The 6,000-nt window shown below is 45.9% G+C and overlaps 1 long non-coding RNA gene across 2 annotated transcripts in view; it reads left to right on the plus strand.

Annotated features, from left to right (window-relative positions):
• LOC129734708 (uncharacterized) overlaps positions 1-5,717 on the plus strand; it is a 29,028-nt gene extending 23,311 nt beyond the window's left edge. For both annotated transcript variants that reach the window (XR_008730224.1, XR_008730225.1), the window contains exon 4: positions 4,320-5,717. This is a non-coding gene — a long non-coding RNA (uncharacterized LOC129734708). The remainder of the gene's footprint in view (positions 1-4,319) is intronic.
• The last annotated feature ends 283 nt before the right edge of the window (positions 5,718-6,000 follow it).

Genomic DNA, 6,000 nt, shown 5'->3' on the forward strand with positions numbered 1-6,000 from the left:
TTGGCAGATTTGCACAGGCACTTAGAATGAAGCTAGAGGCTGAGTGAGGATGGGACTTTCATGAAAGCAATGAGTTCTTCATGCAACAGATCAAGGGAGATCTGTCCCTGCCTACAGATTCCACCAAGCAAACAGTGTTCAAGGAGGACCTGTTGAATAGGTCCTGCCTGGCTGTTTGAAGGAAGGGAAAGACCTCCAAATAAATTCAGATAGGAGTGAAGAGATAGATTTGGGTGGTGATATGAAATTGGAATTGGGTAGCAAACTACTACAATAGTAGTAGCAAAATACTACATATAAATGGAAATGGATGTCTTTGTGCTGCTACTCTGGAAAACGTTGGCTTTTGTCCTTGACCTTCTTTTCCAAGGCCCTTGCCTCTCACACCATCCTTCGTGCCAGGAGGTTGAGGTGGGCTGTCTGTCCAGTCCTGGCCATCACCACATGTTTGATGTGTGACTCATGCTGAGCTCCTCACAGCCAGACTACACCATGCTGCAATGTGCTGGGACACCTACATACCAGAAACAACCAGGGGAAGACTCTCTACCTACACAGATCAGCTGGGCCCCACGCTTAGTTTGTGGGGTGGAGACAACTCTGTGCTGCTGGTGGTGGTGGTATATTCCCCAGTTGCAACCTCTCCTCATTTTCTTAGCCTGCTTTTGTCCTGCTACACCACTAAATGCATTGCTGATCCATGGCAAGGAGCTGCATATGCTCTTCCAAATAGCTCCAGTTCCCCTCCCATACATGCTGGCAGCCCATGTCTTTCTCCTGTGTTTGGCTGTCTGCTCGCTCCTGTGCACCAGCCTTCCCTGCTGGCAGGCAGCTCATTGCTGGGAGGCAAGAACAGATTTGGAGATGCTAATGGCCATTTCACATGCAATCAAAAGCCTTGACCATAGACAGGGAAGACATCTCTTGAAGGTGCATCTGGTGGCACAGACAGGCAGGAAAGCTCCTGAGCTGTGGGCTGAGTTATGCCCAGTTTGAAGGCATTATGTGATGTGGCTGAGACAACCGGTGAGGTACCTAACACAGATGCCATCCTTTTAGAGATGGGGAAACTGAGGCAGGAGGTTACTCAAGGTGACAGACAACAGAAATCAGAAGATTTTATGGAAACAAACCCAAAGCTTTTCCATCACTCAAAGTCCACTTCAGTGCTTTATTAGGGGTATTAAAGACAGCCCTCAGCCCCTCTCTGCAGGAATGATGCTGCAGCATGGCATCCATATTTCAAAGCAATACAACAGATCCTCCCTCCTCAGTAGCTCTCACCTGCCTCCTCTGTGTCCCTAGGCGAGGGAGGCAGCAGCAAATATTCAGTTCTCCAAGAAAACTGCAGCAAGCCATATTGTACCCCTAATTCTTATTCCAGGTGCTTCCCAGAAATCAATATTCCTATCTGCTCCTCTGCAGGAATGTTGTGTGCTTGTCTTCATTGATCTTTCTTTTGAAAAAATACAGAGGAGAAGAGGTGATTGTTTCTCTTTCTGCTGGACATGTGCTATCTCCCAGACCTGCAGCCTGCAGCTGGTTTTCTTTATCAAATTATTTTGGCTTAGCTGCTGTGATAATTACACAGCTGGGCAGTGGGAAATCCCGCCCAGTAGCTGACGCCTGCCTAATCGCCTCTGGTTGTGTTCGGAGACTTGAGGACCTGCTGTAATAACACTGCTACTTAATTAGTCTTTTCCTGAGTAACAGCTCTGGAAAGCAAAGGAATCAGAGCTTCCTAGATCCTCTTAACTATGTAAGTCCACGATGGGTGAATACAGTCCTGGTAAAGGACGGCAAAGGGAGCTTATGCAGCTGGATGTCAAATCTTGGCCCTGCCTCAGTTTCCCCTTCTTGGGTTTCTCACTATCAGGTGTTGAGACAATCCAAATAACACCACTCCTTGGGCACGGTTTATTATAACGACATTACAGTTCAAATGTCAGAATAAATCAATATAAATATTTCCTTCTCTCCCGGGGCTGTCTGGCATTTCACCCACCTCTCCATTTGTGAGGCTTTCATCATGAGCAGCCCCAGCTCACCTCCCAGGCTAACCGCTCCAGTCAAGGGCCTCTCAAACCAGCCTGTGCTGGTATTTCAGTTTGTTTCTAGGTTTGTGTTAATGACAGAATGTCTTTCCTGTATGTGGAAGATTCAGATGCATGTCTTAACAGCGAGCCGAATCACAGTAATTTACTGTGCCTATGCTTTCACCCTGTTGCAACTGGGAAATGTTTTGCAGAGATTTAAACTACTTTATTCCTTTTGCCTTGCTTGCCTGGGGCTTAGGGGACAGCACTGTTAACCACAGCTCAGCTGGCAAGCGTTGTTGCACTATGTCAAGGCTTAAACAAACTTTGCTGAAAATCAGATTAAAAGTAGTGCAAGGGCCATTATTATCCACATGCAAGGGGGGAGTGGCGGGGGGGGGAGCAAAGCAAAACCTCATTTGCTCCTCTTCCTCACCAACCACCCAGTCCTCTTAATCCTTCATTAGCCCCTTCTCTTTACCTGCACCATGAGAACCTACCAGCCCCTCAGTCCCCTCCCCCTTATCCCTGACCTGTCCCCAACTCCCTTCGTCCTCATAACCAGCCCCTCACCTGCCTCGTCCTCACTCACCCATTCCTTATTCCTTCCCTTCCCCAACACACACCAAATTCACCTGTTCCTGTCATAGTTCTTGTCTTGGCTGATCCCTCCAAACATCCTGCCCAAAGTCCTCCAAGTAGGCATTTTTTCTGGATGGCAATCACATTTTTGCCAGAGTTTGAGATTCTTCACCTCCCCCCTCCCTCCTGGCATACTCTTCCACTTCCCACTGACATGCGTGGTTGCTCTCCTCATGTTGGCCTTCCTTCTCCTGGTCTTCCTTACAGAAGTCCTAGCTCTAGCAGGGTCATGAAATACCTAGTTCAGGGACTAGTTCAGTGTCCCAGTCAAAGAAAACATCCCAACAGACCTTGAAAGCAAGAAAAGAGGATATTTCCAGGGAACAAAAGCAGCCATAAGATAGCTCTACTTTATTATAAAGACTCCAAGATCTCTTAATTTTAACTGGGCAAAGAATGGCTCTTTCAATGGCCATTTAATGGGAGATTGGTTGGAAAAGTGAAATTCAAAACCCAGTCCGAATTCACATTCACAGAACTTCAGGAAGCTAAGATTTGTTATTGTAGTTTGGATCTGCCTCATAAAAGTACAGTCTTAAACTCTGGCACTCAGACTCCAGCCCAAATTTCCCTTACTTCTCCAAAGTTTCTGGTTTCAGCGTTGAGTCAGATGAAAGTTCTCCCTGGAGACAGGGTGCAAAAACCTTCTAAGTTCTGTGTTGAGTTTGCTCTACAGCTCTGTCTCCGAGTTCCATGCTTGGGATAAAAAAAGTATTAAAAATTTTTGTTTTCTTTGTAGTCACTAGTATTGTGTTTGTGTCAGAAGTTCATAAGGTCTGATTTCTCCTGTCCATACTTCCTGTCCACTTTTCCTGCACCAAACCTTGAATATTAATGCAGACTGTATACCCACGTACTTTGTGGAGTTTATGGTGGCACCAGGGTCAGCAGCTCTAGCAAACCTGTGGGTAAATGACATTTGGGCACTTTGGAGGACGGGTACCAGCACCTTCATCTTCTGGAACCACGGGCCCAAATGTGGTCCAAGTAAAAGAACTGCTGAATCTAGACTCCAGATACTTATTTGCTACATTTCTTGATTTCCACGGAGATAGTCGGTATTTCATAGACAAAGTTCAAGCCATTCCCACCTCAGAGCTGTTTGTCCCCAGGAGGGTCAGCACGGCTGCTCCACAGTGGTAAAGCTTGGCCATGTGGCGGTCAAAACCAAACCATGGCCACAGCCCTGAGTCCCATGGGCATGAAAAGCGAGCTGGGAAGAGGAGATAAAAGCGAGGGTATGATAGAACCTCCAAAGGATCTGCTTACAGAGCTGGATGAAATTGTTCATTCAAAACATTCTTTTTGCCGAAAATGCCTTTTAAAAAAAAAAAAAAAGTCAAAAAATTATGTGGGAAATGTCCAATTTCAACAACAATTTTAGGGTTTTCATTGAGAAAGAAAAAGCTTGAAAAATGTGCAGTTTTTTGGCAAAAGAAAGCTAAGTAGTTTGGAGAAAACCCAAAACAAAACCAAAACCCAGAAACCCCAAATTGTTTTGGTTTCTGGCCAAAAAGTTTCCAGTTTTTGATTGCCAGAAACCAAACATTTTTCAGTTTTTGCTTTTTGAATGAAAAACCCTGGACTTCTGCAGAAAAATGTTAAGATAAGCTTTTGTTTTTTACCGTTTGTCTTCCATAGGAACAGAAACAATTTCTGCCTTTACCTTTTTCTCCTGTGGATGGATGTGTATGCGACCATGGGACTGTGATGGCCCATCTGTGAGCTCCCTTTGCACGTCAGCCTGAGCTGCAGCGTTTTCTCTTCCTGGCTTAACTCCCCCAGCCCTGGCTGCCTGCCCATCACTGGCTGGCTGTGGGCAGGTTTGAGCATCCTCTGCAAAATCCTTTGGACCTTCAGCTTCCAGAGATGTCAGTAGCATCTGATGACGGCAAGCACGTTGTGGGAATACCTGGGCATCATGCAGCATCTGTCCCTCAATAAAACTACTTTCATCTTGGCAGGGAAGTCTGGATTATGCAACACATCTTGGCTTCTTAATCATGATTTTCCAGCCTTGCTTCCCACCCACTGTGCCTGGGATTACACCTGTCTTAGTGTGCATGTTCTGCATTGCTATGTTCCAGCTTGGATACACTCCCTTAAAAACAATTACTTCATGTGGCAGGTCTAGTTAACACCCCTTTGCAGCTCTCGAGCTGCCTCTGACCCTGCAGATGCTAAGTGTTAGCAGTTGTGCTCTAGTTGCTGTAATTCTCATTACCTCAGTGCAGACAAGACCTGTTTGCATCTTGAAAGCTTGAAAATCTTTTAGGGGGATCAGCTATGGAGGGTTTGATGATGGTGGTAGTTGGTTTATTTCTTCCCAACGATGCTGAGTGCCAGTATCTGCCAATTGCTTCATCGCAGCTATGTGAGATGGGCACCCGTGGAAGCTCGGCCAACTTTTTGCCCTTTACCACCCCACTGAAGTCATCGCCAAATATAAAGCCAGGCTCTTGTGGATTTTCTTCTCGGTTTCAGATGTGAAGGTGACCAGCTGTTGATTGAGTGTTGCAGAGATCTTTGGAGAACAGTATGCATTCGTCGTGGAGATGAAGGGCTAAATTCAGACCATTTGTGTTCTTGGCATGATGCTCGTCCTCATCGGCTCTGTGTTTGCTTTAGAAGTCTGAGTAGCTGACATGCCCCGTCCGCCAGCTAATGCCGATTAATTCTGACTCTCTTCAGGCTTCAAGAAAACAGATTGTGGAGGGGTTTTCATCACACGGGGAATTAAAGAAGCTAGCAAAGTATCTTAACCCGAACCACATCACCCATTGCTTTCAGTCAAGGAGGAGGACAGATGAGATTAACCTCGAAACCCCCTCGGCTTCCTTGTGGGGACTGTAAACCACAGTGCCAAGTGAGAGAGGAATGCAGGAAGAGGATGATTTTTACGTGGACATGTAAAGAACTGGACGTAGACCACCGAACCCTTCCCACATTGGCCACTGAACAGTCATCAGAGGGTGTTGACTTTTGACCACTACTGTTTTTGTTAACAGGGAAAATAAAACCATATGTTGCTTAAGTAGATGCACAAAACTTTTCTCCAAATCCCTACAGACAAACTGTCAGCAGCAAAAGTATTTACTTTGGTAATGCAGCTGGGCTTAATCCCAGCCCCATTGTGTTTGTGCATGCCTTTTCACCACCGAGCTCAATAACATGCTGTTTGCGAAGAGGGTGAATGAATGCATGCAGTATGATTTCGGTTATTAGGCCTATCGGTTACAGCCCAAGACAAAAGGCTGAAGTCAACAATGGTAGCACTACACAGGCACTGCTCATGCTTCCAGTTAGGCTAAATGGAAATCTT

This window comes from Falco cherrug, chromosome 1 (assembly GCF_023634085.1).
Source record: "Falco cherrug isolate bFalChe1 chromosome 1, bFalChe1.pri, whole genome shotgun sequence".
NCBI lineage: Eukaryota > Metazoa > Chordata > Aves > Falconiformes > Falconidae > Falco > Falco cherrug.